At 39.9% G+C, this 17016-nt stretch overlaps 1 long non-coding RNA gene across 1 annotated transcript in view; it reads right to left on the reverse strand.

The window, feature by feature from the left end:
- Positions 1–692: 692 nt before the first annotated feature.
- LOC122455720 overlaps positions 693–17016 on the reverse strand; it is a 28599-nt gene continuing 12275 nt past the window's right edge. The window contains exons 2-3 of the long non-coding RNA XR_006274152.1: positions 11062–11068; positions 693–999 (exon numbers count right to left, since the gene is read on the reverse strand). This is a non-coding gene — a long non-coding RNA (uncharacterized LOC122455720). The remainder of the gene's footprint in view (positions 1000–11061; positions 11069–17016) is intronic.

Below are 17016 nucleotides of genomic sequence, written 5' to 3' on the forward strand. Positions count from 1 at the left end.
AAGTGGGTCTCTCCCCAGCAGCCGCAGCCCTGGAACCTTTTTCTCTGGCCGCCATAGCCCTGCACATCCCAAATTCCCCCCATCCCCTCTTCTCACACCACTGCCCCCTCCTACCTTCCCCCTATTCCCCCCCAATGCCACCACCTCACCTTACATGTGCATCTTCTCCAGGCGCCTAATTAGTGGAGCCAGGCCTGCACAGCTCCACTAATTAGATGGCTGGCTTCATTCTCTCATGTGCGGCTGCCCAGGCATGCACCTTAGATGGGACTATCCGCGAACCACCTGAATGGAGCTCATGGACCACAGTTTGAAAACCCTTGAATTAGAGAACATGCTCATTTGAAGTTGCGCTATACAGTGTTGTTTGGCCACTGCTTGCTTTGTCCACTCCTTGCAGAAAGAGCAGCCCGTTGAAGTGCTAGTGGCGGGGGCTTGGAACCAGGCTGGGCCGACAGTCCCCCCCATCAGCTCCCCTAATTTCCCTGTGTGGCTGCCACCCAGCAGACTATCAATTGCTAGGCAGTTCAGGTGTCCCTCCCCACCACTGCCTTGGAGCTGCTCCCATGAACCTCCTGCTTGCTGTGCAGGGGGGAGGGGGAAGAGGGGTGCTGATGTCAGGGTGTCCCCCTCCCCCATTCCTGCCCCCCCCCCATCTCCACAGAGCACACGGGGACACGACAGGGCTCAGAATGGAGGGAGCTTGCTGGCAGCAGCTGCTGTCTCAAAGTCTCTCTCTCACACACAGGGTGTGTCTCTATGTCTCTCTCTACCATGCTGTCTTATCTCCCCTCCCCCCCCATTCGTGCTGTCTTATAGAGTGTGAGGCTGCATTAACAACAATGCATTAACCCTTAGGGGCTCAGCCGAGTGCTAGTTCATCATTTAGCAGTAAGGCATTCCCTGGGAAATATCCCACGCTCTGACTCCACCGCCTCAACCAAGAGTCACAATCATCGTTGCTGTGTACAGTATTAAATTGTTTGTTTAAAATTTATACTGTGTATACATATATAAAATATAGTCTTTTGTCTGGCAAAAAAAAATTCCCTGGAACCTAACCCCCTATTTACATTAATTCTTATGGGGAAATTGGATTCACTTAACATCATTTCACTTAAAATAGCATTTTTCAGGAACAGAGCTACAATGTTAAGCAAGGAGTTACTGTATATTTTTTAAAATAATGTAAAAATGTGAGGGCTCTGGGGTGGGGCTGGTGACGAGGGGTTTGGGGCTGTGAGGGGGCTAAGGCAGAGGGCTGGGGTGCAGGGGTGAGAGCTGTGGGGTATGGGAGGGGGCTCAGGGCTAGGGTTGGGGTGTGGGGATGAGGGCTCTGGGGTGGGGTGGGGCTGGGAATGAGGGGTTTGGAATGTGGGAGGTTTCAGGGCTGGGGCAGAAGGTTGGAGTGCAGGGGGTGAGCTCTCTGGCTGGGGGGTGCAGGCTCTGGGGTGGGACAGAGCTGGGAATGAGGAGTTTGGGGTGCAGACAGGCTGCCCCGGGGCAAGGGCCAGAGAGGAGGATTTCCTGCAGGCAGCAGCAAGCGCTGCGGAGGGGCCCCCACTTCACCCCTGCACCACACTTACCTTGCACCACTGTCACTGCATGTGCTCCTAGGGCTCCTCTCAGATACAGGAAGCCCCCTCACCTCTCCTGTGGTGGGTGCCGTGGGAAGGAGAGGGGACTGCCATCACATGTGCTTCACTGTAGCTTCACTGGGGATGGGGCTGCCCCTTGCCCAGCGTGGGGTAGGAGCAGTGACTGTGGATGGGGGCCCCCTGTGCTGGTGGAGGGAAAATGAATGGGTCTGAGGGGGAAGGGCAGGGTCAGGGTCAGCCTGTCCTGGCAGTAGTGAATGGGGAGCACTGGGACCCTATGGTGGCAGTTGATACAGGAGGCAGCATGGAGCTGCAGGGGAGAGACAGGGATGCTCTGCACGCCGGGGCAGCAAGTGTGGGCTGGGGGACACTTGGGCGAGGTGCGCAGGGGCGGCAGGCAGGGCTGCGGGAGAGACCCATCCCCGAACATTGGTGGAGCTGGGTCCCCGGGCCCTGCATATTGCTGGAGCCTGGGCACCACGGGCCCATACAACTTGCAGCCCTGGCTGAAATGTCTTAATTATAATTGTGGTCAATGCATGATGTCACTATGTGGCAGAACCATTTGAACGCTCTAACTGTACATTTCCATATTTGAATATGTTCAGTCACTTAACTTTAACCTTGCTTCTGAACACCTTGCTGTGCCTATGTTGCTTGGTACTAAGATCAAAATAATTTACAGGAACATAGTGAAAGGAATTCTAAAATACTGATATGTACTTAACCTTAGCTTCATTTTAATGTAGTTCTGTTTTGGGAATCTGAGTAAAGCTTCTTTACTTGTCTCACCTTAAAAAGCTGTCACTTTAAACCCTAAACCTGTGTAAGAGGAAAGACATCTACACAAGTCACACTTGTCTGGATGTGTTATATTTAACGGCCTTGCACTTTGCAATTAGGATGTTTACAACTAAACTGTGGGGGAAAAAAGTCTATTTTCAGTTTCTGTATAAAATGGAATATAGAGTATGTTGCCATTTCACTGTGTCTTCATATGGCTTCCCGTATTTGTAGAGCAACAGATTTTTTAAAAGGTGTATCAAAATGAAGGTGTGGTGATAAAACTGGCCAAACTTGATGTCCTGTTTTTAAATTTGTTCTGTAGATTAAGTTGGGTCCTACCAATAAGTTAAACTGAAGTTTATGGGCTGCAGCTCCCTTCCTCACAACTGTGAAAAAACTACAGTAGTCAGGTCCTCCAGTAGTTTGCCTAGGTCACATAATCTGGAAATCATGACATATAGCTGCATGAAGGGTTTAATGCAGTAATCTTCTTCCAACATATCATGATGCTACTCTAAACTGCTTTACTGCTATAGGCAGGAATGAGACTAGGTCTGGACTATCAAAGGATACTTATCAGTCAGTATAATCCATTATTTGTATTCCCTTATGACCACAGAGGAAAAGTCTGGAAGGGATTTAGGTTGCAACTCGCAGATTTGAAATAACCAATATTGGAGGGAGAGGGAAAATAAACTGTTAAAGATGAGTAGCTAATGAATATTATACTCCAAGGCTCTGATTCTTAAGCGATCATACCAGTTTCCACTTAGTGTCAAATTGTTTAATTCACAACACAAACACTTTGAGAATAGATAAGATATTTCAACAGGTACAAAATTGCAGCTGCTCGAAATTTAAAAAATAAAAACAGAATATTTCAGCTATTATATTATGACACGTTAGTAATCATAAAGCATATTAGGAGCTCCTCCTAAATAAAATTAAAAATAAAGTTTTGTAATTTCCAAACAAGCTTCGCAAATCTTCAAAATGAAACTTTTTTATTTTGAAATATTTTATGGGCAATTTTTACAAAAATTTCGTCTTAAAAAGTTTTGGTTTTGAGGAAAATGTCATTTTGTTGCAGGCAAGAGACCATTTTATCTGAAAAATATCCAAGCCGCTCTAGTAGTGTCCTGTGATAACAAGGTACACAATGCATGTGTCCCTGTAGTTTCCTTATGGTCAACATAAGAACAGATGGATAGGTCCTCTTAAGATTTTTCTGTTACCTAGCCTATATGGCATGATTGTAGATTAAAACAAGCTCAGTGATTTATCTAAATCTTCAAGAACAGTTGCCTCATGCTGTGCAATCATTAGTTGTTCTGAGAGTCCATCCTACAAAATTCAGGACTTCTCCTACATGGCTGTTCTAACAATGTGAGAATGTGCTATATGCTACCACGAGGACAATAGTTGTCCTCATGACTGGGGAGTCAAACTGAGAATGGGTAAATGAAGGTTGCAAACTGTAGTAGTGCAGCATTTTTTTTCCAGTGCTTGAGGACTAATGGGGAGGAGATAGTGGTGCTACTGCTTGCCTTATGACTTTTAGCCGGAATTAGGGCATTCACTGGGATTTGGGAAAACAAGTGCAAATCCTGCTCTGGAGCAGGGACTGGAACCCAGGTATTCCCCTTGTCGTGGAAATAAACTAACAATCAGGTTTGCATGGAGCCCGAGAGAGAGGGAATATCTTCAATAGCAGATTTTGAGATATCCACACTGGAATAGCCTCAACTGGAAGGGGAGAGACCCTGGTTCAAGTCCCCGCTCCAGAGCCCATGTGAGAGCCCTAACCTCTGGACTAAAAGTTATGAGATGGTACCACCATCTACTTTGTGAATGGTGCCTAAATCCTCTTCTGATTCTATCCTAAAATACTGAAATGTTTGATTTTGGTAACATTTGAACAGTTTGACATTTCTTAAACTTCTCTTTTGTTTCAACTGAAATGAAAATTTGCAGAAATCTTACATGAATTTGCAAAATGCTTTGGTTGACCACTCTAGACTTTTTCACTATCAAAATAAGTTTTTGTTTGAAAAATGTTGCTCAGTTCTACTTGCCATTAACATCTCAGCTACATTACCTGGAATTTGACAGAGGACAATATAGAAGTACTTCCTACATACACATGGAAATATGGCAGATCTTGATAAACCTTTATACACTTGTTACATAACAGATATTTCTAAAAGGGGAAAACTATCCTGCTTGCACGAACAATTGTAAATCACACAGACAATACTTACCCACTGCTTTTGTTGTCCTCTGCTAATACGTGTTATGATTACTTAAGCACACACACAGTTGGTGAAGTTTTGTGTGTATCCATAGACCTAATATGTGGAGCATATTTATATTTACTCTTTTATAATGGTTCCTAAAATGTTTCTTGTTAAACCTTTGTTCTGTTACTTAAATATTGCATCATGCAATTTAAAAATATAATCTTCTGTAAAGAAATTGATTTCACTCAAGAAAACTACAATATTAAGAACCTATTTGTTTATCTACTCCAATAAACTGTGTTTAAATTGAAACTCTGCTATCACTTAAACCTGACGGTTAAACACTTCATCTCATATAGGTGCTCAATCTGTAGCTTCCTGCAGGCAAAACTAACATAAGTAGGTATTATGGTTGCTAAATGACTGCAGGGTTGGGTCTACAGTAGATAAAACTAGGAATGTAGAGACAGTCAAAATACCTAGGAACAGCAGACTGATACAAGGATGGCCTTCTGACATGATATGGGAACTGAAACTTAACAAACGGCCAAGTAGCCAATATTCAGTAGACGCTGCCTGTACTAGAACTCCTATTCAAATTCTGTTCACAAGGAAGGGTCAGGAAGGTGGGAAGTTACAGATTGTGCTTGGCATTTGATTACCAGAACTCAGCCAAAAGAGTGCGAATTTCTCCTTAAGCAGTCTGCTCAGGGCATGACACTTTTGTTACATGATTTTATTTGGTAGTATGAGGTAATTTAATAGCCTCATTGTGCTGAACAAATTAAGGTAAAGTGACTTGACTATATCACTGTGAAATATGTTATTTTCCTAGTTTACATTTGTAACATTGTCAGCATCAAGCAGATCCTAGGGCACAATGTTACTAATGATGGAGTGAGTACCTCCACATCAATAATATATGGTAATTGCAAACTTTTATAGTATATCAAAACTTTTTATCTGCTCACAGATAAAAAAAAAAGTCAGTGAGTCTGAGCTTATAAATGCTAGGATAACCAAAGAACTGAAATACTTACATCCATTCATCTAGCTAAGTATCCAAGCTTGTGGCTACAATCTCACTTTGAATAAGAAGTCCTGATTCTTTCTAACATTTGACTTTCAGAATATGACCAAAACCTCCTGAGTTCCTCAAGAAAGGACAGTAGTAAGAAAAATAAGCTTGTCTCTAGTTGTATTACACTGAGCGTGAATTGCTTGTTTAACACATTAACATTGAATATTGCCCATGGGAAGACGGATAGAAAGGAATGTGAAATTGTGTTCCTTTGGGCTCTGTAGACCCTCAATAGGTTAGTATGGATAGGCTATAAGATTAAAGAGCTGTCTTAGCATGTTATGGTTGACAGGATACCTGAAGCTGGAGCAGACTTGCTATCCTCAGGAGTATTTCTTAGAAATATGGATTAGTTCATTATATTTTGCTATTTCAATTTTCTCATTGTTACTTTTTACCACCTTGCTCTACATCTTCGTCACACTCCTGCAGTTTGAGTTGGCACAGAGTTCCTAGCAGTGTGGTTGTGTGAATGTTTCTCAGCAAGTCAAATGAATGGTGATGAGTGGATTAACCGGTAGGGAGCTCTGGTGTGCCTGTTTGTACTGTGGCAGATTCCAGGATTCAGGACTGCTGAGTCCAGCTCGTTGGGAGGTGCCTGACAAAGGTATGGTTAGTATTGCAACTGATGATGAAATGACAGAAAGCTCAAGCTGAAGCTTCAAACACACACACACTTTGTATTCTGGCCATTGGAGTCTGGACAGCAGGTTTTCTTGCAAGCTGAGTCTTGAGGGGATATGACTGAGGTCTATACAATCGTGACTGGTGTGGAGAAAGTAAATAAGAAAGTGTTATTTACTGCTTCTCATAACACAAGAACTAAGGGTCACCAAATGCAATTAATAAGGAGCAGGTTTAAAACAAACAAAGGAAGTATTTCTTCACACAAAGCACAGTCAACCTGTGGAACTCTTTGCCAGAGGATGTTGTGAAGGCCAAGACTATAACAGCCTTCAAAAAAGAATGAGATAAATTCATGGAGGATAGGTCCATCAATAGCTATTAGCCAAGATGGACAGGGATGGTGTCCCTAGCCTCTGTTTTCCAGAAGCTGGGAATGGGCAACAGGGGATGGATCACTTGATTATCTATTCTATTCATTGCCTCTGAAATATCTGGCACTGGCCACTAGATAGACCATTGGTTTGACTCATTATGGCTGTTTTTATGTTCTTATGTCTTCCTTGTCTTCAGCCAAGGAGGAAATTAAATGCCAGTAGTAACTGGGTACTTAGACTTTTATAGTGCTGTTTGAAATCAAGTAGTAGAAAAACAAACTTTTTTCAGTGCTCAAAGTTCTAACTTTGGATTAGTTTAGATCAACTTGTTTATAGATGTCTACATTTGCAATTTGCAGTGGGGGAGGTCTAGGTTGGATATTAAGAAACACTATTTCACTAGGAGGGTGGTGAAGCACTGGAATGAGTCACCTAAGGAGGAGGTGGAAACTCCATCCTTAGAGGTTTTTAAGGCCCGGCTTGACAGAACACTGGCTGGGGTGATTTAGTTAGTGTTGGTCCTGTTTGAGCAGGGGATTGGACTAGATGGCCTCCTGAGGTCTTTTCCAATCCTAATATTCTATGATTCTAGGCTAATTGTCTGTATTAAACACATTGTGTTTGAAAAGGCCTAGCTTACCAAACCATCCAGATGGCTCTGTAATTTTCCCCTTCCTTGTTGTTGTTTACTATTTCACCAATCTTTGTGTCCTCTGCAAATTTATCAGCACTTGTTTTTTGCACTGGACACCTCAATTCTTGATAGAAATGTTCAATAGCCTCAGTCCTCATACAGCTCCCTACAGAACCCCACTAGAAACACCCCCATTCTCAAGGGATAGCTTCTTTGTGTCCTGACACCATCACCTACAATACACTTTTTGCTTCAGGGCACTATCAAAAATCATATAACCAAGATGTAGGGTTCAGAGGTGGAAACATGGAACAATTTGCATAAGAAGATGGTGAAAATTTTCAAACTACTGAGTAAAGAGTTGAGTAGGATGGACCGTGAACTTAAAGTAACAAATGGTAATGGTGAAAGTAATTCAGGTTCTCTTTGTTTCTTTTAATCTGAAATAAGATTTTTCTTACACTGAGAATACAATTTTTACTTTCTATATTTCAACCCAATGTGTTTCAAGTTTAAAATTTTGACACTTTGAACTTCCATACCAGCTGAGACACACATTGCATGTAACAGGCTCTTGTTCACATTTTTAAAGGATGTTGGAAAAACTGGAAAGGGTGCACAAAAGAGCCATAAAAATATGATTTGTGAGCTGGAGAGAGTGCCTTCGAGGAAGAGACTGAAGGAACTCAATCTGTTCAGACGATCACAAGGAAGATCAAGAAGTGTCCTCATTACAGTATATAAGTATATTGATGGGGAGGGAAAAAACATACTAAAAAGCTCTTTAACCTAGCATAGAAAGCATAGTAAGAACCAATGTCTGGAAGCTGAAACCTTACAAAATCAGAATTAGAAATAAGGCACAAATTCAACAGTGAAGGTGGTTGACCATTGGAACAAACTACCAAGGGAGGTGGTAGAGTTTCCATCTCTTGATGTCTTCAAATCAAGACTGGATGCCTTTCTAGAAGGTATGCTTTTTAGAACAATACTAGATATTTGGCTCAATACAGGGCTAATTGGGTGAAATGTAGTGACTTCTGTCAGACTAGATGGCCTAATGGTCCCTTTTAGTCTTACCATCTATTTACTCATAGGTATTAAGGTCAGAAGGGACCATTATGATCATCTAATCTGACCTCCTGCACAATGCAGGCCACAGAATCTCGCCCACCCACTCCTGCAATAAACCTCTCACCTGTGTCTGAGCTATCAAAGTCCTCAAATCATGGTTTAAAGACTTCAAGGTGCAGAGAATCCTCCAGCAAGTGACCCGTGCCCCATGCTACAGAGGAAGGCATGCCATTTAAAATATCTTCCAGTTAATTTCTTCTACCTCATAACATTTTTGTTGGCCTTTGTCACCAGCACTGCATGTTAGACAGAGGTTGTCATTGAGCTGTGTGCAAATCTGTCATTTTCCTTCTTGCTCAGTTTGTATGTTATGCACAGACATGTTCCCCTGGATTTGACTGAGTGTGCTCATGGGTCTGCATTATGTATCTGGATTATAAAGAAGTTATGAGGCTTCACATTGCATGGATAACTAGGTAGTCTACTTGCTGAATCAGCTTAGGTTACATACGTGATTTATGGATTGTAACTTTGAGCAGTTGCCCTGGGTATCAGGAGCTTGATTGATTTATCACCCCCCACTGAGGCAATCTTGCCTAGAGGTTGGGAGTTGGGGTATGTTAAACATCAGCCTACCTTCAGTAACAAAAGGAAATGGATGAACAAGGAATTGTAATCTCTCATGCTGAGGTTTGGAGATTTCCCCATACAGCATAGACAGGGCTGCAGGACTTGGCATGATGCGGCTCATTAGCCTTGGTGTTAAGTAAACTGGTTAAGAGAGCAACAAATGAAGTTACTTGGAACTTCAACATCAACAGAGGGAAGTCCAGTGGCAACTTGTGATTGATATTGCTCTCGGTCTTACTGTTGCTGGGCGAGTTTGCTGTAGAGGAATTACAGTTTAAAATTAAATAGTATATCCCTGATTGTTATGAATATCGATCTTAAAAATAGCAGGTTAGATGAAGCATTTTTCTGCTGCCAAAGTCATCTTTCTGCTGCTAAATGTGACTTCAAATCTTCAGCCAAAATTTGAAAAGACTGAGAGAGATGTCAGCAAATGTGATATGCAGTTTTCTGTAACAGAAAAGAAATCAGGCACACTGTATACACTTGTTACTACTTGTTAGATACACTATCACTGAATAGTTAATAAACTTGTGCACTGTATCTGCTGTCATTTTTTAGGTGTTCAGCTTTATTAACTCTGGTATTTATTATCTTCTCAATCCAATTACTTCATAAAGTAGCGGTTCCTACTGTCATAAAGCTACAATCACTTGGCTAAAGACTAAGTTTTAATTGCATCCATTCTCATTTGGCCCCCTATCATCCACAATAGACGCTTGCGGCATAGCTTTGTATGTACATCTAACCAAAGATGTAGTGGTGTTGGGTGTATGTAAATAAAACCTTAATAGATTGACCAATTCTCAGCAAAAGGAATTGCTTTTTCCTGCCATTCAATCAACTGGTCTTAGCTACAATTACATACCTCACATTTTTTTTTTACTTCAAAGAGAAGAGGTTAAATATAATTAATTTCAAAGATACCAGTTTCCAATAACTTGTTATAGCAGCTGCAGTCCTATCTGCCAGTGTCTAAAGCATATGAAATGACAAATCTTAAATTTAAGTTGAAAAATATCTAATTTACTAATGAAAAATGTATGTGGAAAGTATAATAAATAAATAAATGCAAGCCACACAATGTTGTATTTTCTATATGAAATTGGTACAAAATGAAAAAATAACAGGCCTCTAATTTGACAGTATCTAGTGGCTTTCTAATGCCTTTGGCTGAGTAAAACCTTGTTTTCTTTTCTAAAGTATAAGAAAAAAATAATTAACTCTTCTCCATTTTCCCGAGAGCCGGAAAGATGCTCTGTGGCCAAAAGTGATTCAATAATTCGTCTCTGTTTTTTATTTAACTTTATTTTACGGTAAATGTAATGCTTCCCCAGCTCAGTGTCCACTCTTCAATTCATGACAGGAGTTCAGCAAACACTCTTGATTAGCAGATTCCCTAAGGAGTTTTTTGTGTTAAGTGGCTTAATCAAAACCTTTTAAGACAGAATTCTGAAAGAGCCTAAGGACCTTGTATGTGCAGCGGTTATCCAGTGGGATTTGGGCACTGCACTCCCTTGGGCTCATTTGAAAATCCTAGTTGAAAAATCTAAATGCATATGTATTGCTTCTCCTTTGTCTGCTGTTTTGCTAAATTTTCCCAGGTATTCTACAGACATTTACAATTACAAAATTAAGAAGGAAAACCAAGTTTATAACTTTCAAGGTGTTTCTGTTGCAATATATTTAAATACCTATTTGTTTTACTTGCAAGGTTGATCATTCTGTAATTTCTCATATGAACTTTAGCTCCCTTTTAAAAAGAAGTTGCACACACAGTTGGCTACTCTCCAGTCTTTCAGCATAAGTAGCTGGATTCAATGATGTATTATATTCTTTGAGTAGCTCAACTAATTGGTCTATTCAATGCTCTTTTATGCATGTCATCCGGTCCTGAAATCACACTGAAGGTTAGTTTTTTTGACTTCCATCTTTTGTTTCACTGTAAAGGATACAGTTGTCTTGCTTTCGTTTCCTCTAAACAGTAAGTTCAAGATAGTTATTTTACAGCTTTCACCTCTGTGCTGACCACCAAATGTATAACCTCTAAAATCACACTTCATTAACCCTACTTAACGTTAAGCTCTGGAAGAAGTCATGCACGCTGCCTGCTAACCTCACTTCAGACTGCAGAGATGTCAGTGTATCTACTGGTTTCAGAGTAGCAGCCGTGTTAGTCTGTATTCACAAAAAGAAAAGGAGTACTTGTGGCACCTTAAAGACTAATAAATTTATTTGAGCATAAGCTTTCATGAGGTACAGCTCACTTCATCGGATGCTAACCTAGACATCCCCACTGACTATATTCTCTTATAGCTGCCATTACTTGCCTGAATAAGAGCAGAGCAGGGTGAAAGTTTTTGGCCAAAACTTTTTTAGCAAAAAAATCAGATTTGCTGATGACAAAACATGTTGTTAACTTGTTTGGTTTTGCAAAGTTGTGTTTAAAAAAAAAAAGAAAAAATCTCTGTCTCGGCAAAACTTCCTCGTTTGGACATTTTTACAGTGCAGCAGTTTGATTTTGCAGTTCAAAATTACTCTGATTTTAAATACCCTTCAATTTTTTTTAAAGTGCAAAATCCATTAAAAGTGCTGGAAATATACAGACAACGTTTTTTATTCATATTGAATGGGATGTTTTGATACAAAAGGGGTTTTTTTTTTTTACTTTTTGATTTGCTAAAAACTCTGAAAATTTTCATTTTCAGTTCAGCCTGAAACAGAGTTTTCCAATTTTTTGCAATTGCCAGCAAACAGACACCAGTTATTTGCACAGATCTAAATGAGGGCGCCAGGAGTGGTGGAAAGAAGGCCAGGAGATGTGGGGGTTTTTCATTTTGGTAAAGATTCTAGTTTATTAGATATTGTTCTTCCTTCTGCTACAGTGACAACCAGGCCAGCCAATATTTAACTATCTAGTCCTTGAAGTAATCTGTGGATTTGGCCAGTGTCTTAAGTACTGAATTTGTTAGACTTATTTGTATTTGTCTATTTCTTATACATATCTTTAGCTTTCTTAATCTCCTTTTTGCTTCTTAGGTGTTTTGAAGAGTAGATTCTATATATGGTCCTCTGGGACCTTACCTGCAGTCATAAACACGATACACTGAAGATTAAATTCAAAGTTTCCCTTCAAAATAGAAATAGTAACCTAACATATTAGATTTCAAAGACAGATGATTACAGGTATGACTTCTAAATACACCATACTACTTATCTGTTTACTTCCGTAGTCTCAAAAGTTTCAGAAAAGGAGTCATTCATATCTCACAATCTCTGGAAAAATTGTTTCCCAAAAAGCCAATATGCTGTAGAGTGCAGTTGTAAATTCTTTAACTGGTATTGGCAGACAGATGGCTAGGATAATCATTTCTCATGTAAAGCAGGCATAGTTAAGGTATAATAAGAACTAGATAAAGCTGCAGGAAACTCTCTTAGCTTTGTCTCCAGAGAATCAGTGTTAACAAGTCAAATTAGTCATTTTTATTTAGGAGATATAAAAAAAGCATATGCTTTCTTGCTATACCAGCTGTCATACAATTTTGTAGAAAAGTGTTGCTTCTAAGGCTTCCAAGGGGAATATTTCACAGAAATATTTTAACCGTTATAGCTTACAAAACCAATTGGCTTCCTTTCCCCATAAACTATTTTTTGGCTGAAATTCTTTAACAACAAAGCGTTAGCTTGTAGAAAAAAATACCTCTCTGAAGAAAATAACTGGACTGCCTTCTAGTGGCCTTACTGATCATAGATCACTTTTATAGAGAGCCTAGCTTTTTGTACAATTGTGGTGTGACAGTCAGATAAAGCCAAGTTTTAATACCTGAGCCAAAACATTGTTTAGTATTCAGAATTTTAAATGTTTAAATAATATGTGCATTTTGATATACACAAAGGCAAATCCTTCTAGATCTGCCTGTGTGCAATGGTCTTAAAATCCATAGCAAAGAAGGACCTCTTGCCCTCTGGCCTTTTTCCGTATGATTGAATTTTGCATGTGCATTACTGGTAGCTCAGATCTTCCTTTTATTATAAATTCTTAACCTGAGTGCCTGCCCCTTTTGAGCCTGTACCTTTTGTACCTTCATTCCACTGAGTTTTTTAAACCCCTTGGACTTTTCTTCTAAGAAAGTCACCTCTTAGTAAACATATTCAAGAAACTTGATGAAAAACAGACTTGTTGAATGAAATATTGCTGTATGTAATTCTCAGTTACCATATGCCAGGAAGGTAATTTGAATGAGTTTTTGAATGTAACCAGAAAAAATAGCAACTTCCTGCAAAATTCGTACCAGAAAATGGAGAAGGTTATAAGAATAAAACAATATTTGGATGGTGTTAATTAGTAAATACAGTCACACGGTTTGCATAAATTGCAATCTAAATGTCCAGGTTGTCATAGCAACTTGAGTACATTTGTCCTTTGTTACTATTTTGATTACCTCATTGCAGAGGGCTGTCTCAGATATGAAATATTTTTAACATAGTTGAGAACAGTCACATTTTGTGTTATCACTATAGTTATCTAATTAAAAATATTTAACCATTGTATGCAGGTATCCTTTTCACTGTACTCTGAACAGAGGATACACATAGTACAGATACTCCACTTCCTTCCTTCCTGAGGCTCATCTTCAGTTAAAGCTAATTAACAAAAAATTAAACACAACCTTAGCTCCCCCTCCCCCATGTTTATCTACCCAGTTTTTTCTTCCCTCTAGCACATCCTGTGTTCCAGCTTTTAGTGCCCTTTGCCTTAGACATTGAAATCAACCCTACATCCTGGTTGGGGTAAATCAAATCCTTCTGCTAAAATCAGCATTGAGAAATGATTTTGCAGGGTTGGATCCTGAAATCTGGATGATTTATAGAAGTGACCTGCATACTTATGCAGGGTCCTACAACTTGCCCCCCTGTTGCAACCACTTGCTGAGTAGAAATAAAATGTAGTATGTGTTTTCCATACAAACTATATCCCAAAAGCTACACAATTAAATAGCTATAGAGCATAATATTTCTTCTTTTGCTATTGTTTAAGATGTTGCTGTGATCGAAAGACTTCAGATAGAAGAGGACTTGGTGTCACTTACAGCATGGAGCATATGAACACTTTTATTTTCAAGTGTTGTATGGAAGGCAATTGCATAAACAGAAGCAATTTCCTGCAAAGAAACAGAGAAGGCTAGGGAGCTGGAGGAAAGCAACTGGTGGAGAAGTTGATTAAAACCACATCTTATAACAAGATGAGTAATTGTGAAATAAACCCTGAAATGATAAATGAGAGAGTGGAAGGGTAATAAGATCATGTTTCCATCTGTGATGGGTTCAGTCACAGAAACCCCCTTGGGACTGTCACCTGACGTGCTGAGATTACCTCTGAGCCTGTTTTCCCTGCCAGCTTGGGACTCCAGAACCCTGCTTTGTTGAGCCAGACATGCTAGTCTGCTGCAACACAGACCCAGGTCTGGTCAACGCACCCAAAGTTGCAGACTTAAACCAAAAACTGCTCAGCTGGTCACCTATCTCCAGCACCCAGACACCAAGTTCCCAATCAGATCCAAACCCCAAATAAATCCATTTTACTCTGTATACAACTTATACAGGGTAAACTCATGAATTGTCTGCCCTCTATAACACTGATAGAGAGATATGCACAGCTGTTTGCTCCCCCAGGTATTAATCACTTACTCTGGGTTTACTAATAAACAAAAGTGATTTTATTAAGTATCAAAAGTAGGATTTAAATGATTTCAAGTAACAAGAGACAGAACAAAGTAAGTTACCAAGCAAAATAAAACAAAACACACATTAAGAAACTGAATACAGGTAAATCTCACCCTCAGAGATGTTCCAGTAAGCTTCTTTCACAGACTAGATTCCTTCCTAGTCTGGGCCCAATCCTTTCCCCTGGTACAGTCCTTGTTAGTTTCAGCTCAGATGGTAACTAGGTGATTTCTCATGACTGGCAGCCCCTTTTATTCTGTTCCACCCCCTTGTATAGCTTTGGCACAAAGCGGGAGTCTTTTGTCTCTTTTGTCTCATCCCTCCTTCTAAATGGAAAAGCACCAGGTTTAAATGACATGACATGACATGATCACATCACTGTAAGTCATCCTTCTTCATTATCTAGTAGCTGGAAGACAACTACACAGGAAGGCCTGCAGGTAAACAAACCTATTCACAGGTTTCAGAGTAGCAGCCGTGTTAGTCTGTATTCGCAAAAAGAAAAGGAGTACTTGTGGCACCTTAGAGACTAACAAATTTATTAGAGCATAAGCTTTCGTGAGCTACAGCTCACTTCATCGGATGCATTTGGTGGAAAAAACAGAGGAGAGATTTATATACACACACACAGAGAACATGAAACAATGGGTTTATCATACACACTGTAAGGAGAGTGATCACTTAAGATAAGCCATCACCAACAGCAGGGGGGGGAAGGAGGAAAACCTTTCATGGTGACAAGCAGGTAGGCTAATTCCAGCAGTTAACAAGAATATCAGAGGAACAGTGGGGGGTGGGGTGGGAGGGAGAAATACCATGGGGAAATAGTTTTACTTTGTGTAATGACTCATCCATTCCCAACCTATTCACAGTTCATTGATTCTGAAGTACCCTTAATGGCTTCCACTTAACGTGTTTACATTAGTAATACAAGTTTATCTTATTCTCCTAACTCCAGACACAGAAATAATACATGCAAACAAACAGGATGAACAGACTCAGTAGATTATAAGCTTTGTAATGATACCTTACAAGAGACCTTTTGCATGAAGCATATTCCAGTTACATTATATCACACTCATTAGCATACTTCCATAAAACATATTGAGTTCAATGTCACACTATGTCTATGGTGAGAAGATGAACATCAGCTTTGTACAGATGCTGAAGAAAGGAAAGCTGCTATTTTGATGGAGCATGACCTAAATTGAGATGTAATAGTCATGGATGAAAGGTTAAATATAAACAGAGATGGCAATGGTACTCAAGGCCAGTTTTGCATAGACGGTGGCAGGAAGCTGTAGAAAGAGATCTATAGCAAATTAACACTAAGGTTTTGAGGAGGCTAAGCTCTTGAGAAGTAGAGGATATATAGATTTCAGCTTAAATCTCCTTGTGTCCAGAGACTCTTCAGCCCTGGAAATTTAAGGCAATTGGTCAAGATAAGTGGCATGAGGACAAGGAGGAGTCATTAAATGTATAAAAATAGTATAATTGTATATCAATCTGATTAAAAATGGTAGTGAGAATTGAAGGAAGAGAGAGAGAGAAATGAACCTTCTGGAACTGTAGATGAGGGGTTGGTATTATACAGGGGTAGCCACCCATGATGGGGTAGAGGGGAGAGAAACCTGTTGATTAATCAGGTGTTGCTGTTGGATTTATGACTGCTTTAGATCAAAACTACCATACTGGTCCCTACATAATTTACAAATAGTCAGTATAGTCCATAAGTTAGTTTGAAACCCTTTCTTGCCATTATGGTATTTTGCTTGGCTCCCTGCCATTATTCTCTCAAATGTTACTGCAATATTTCAAACCAATTGCAATAGAGTAAAACAAACTCTGCCTGTACATGAAATAGGGGAGGCAGAGGAAGTGATAAGAAAATCCTTACAGTGTTTTTTTTTTATGGGGGGAAGGAGGAGCAACCATTTTTATTTGATCACTATGTAAACATGTCCATAATTTTCCAGTGCAGTAATGCAAGCAGAGTAGCTAGTTTGGCTTTTCCTGAAATTAAAACTTTCTGCCATTTCAGGAGTCCTCAGACACAAAATCTTAAGAGAGTTATAATTGCAATTAAGTAGTAACTTAATGAGACTGGGGATGGGTTAGGGTTTTTTTTGTGTTGGGGTGGGTTAGGTTTTTTTCTTCAACGTCCTTATCCTACCAACATTTAAAAAAAGTCACAAAAATATTAAGTCCATTCACAACAGGAGGTAAATACTGTTATGCCACATTGGTA

The sequence above is a fragment of the Dermochelys coriacea genome, chromosome 9, assembly GCF_009764565.3.
Source record: "Dermochelys coriacea isolate rDerCor1 chromosome 9, rDerCor1.pri.v4, whole genome shotgun sequence".
In the NCBI taxonomy this organism is placed as follows: Eukaryota; Metazoa; Chordata; order Testudines; family Dermochelyidae; genus Dermochelys; species Dermochelys coriacea.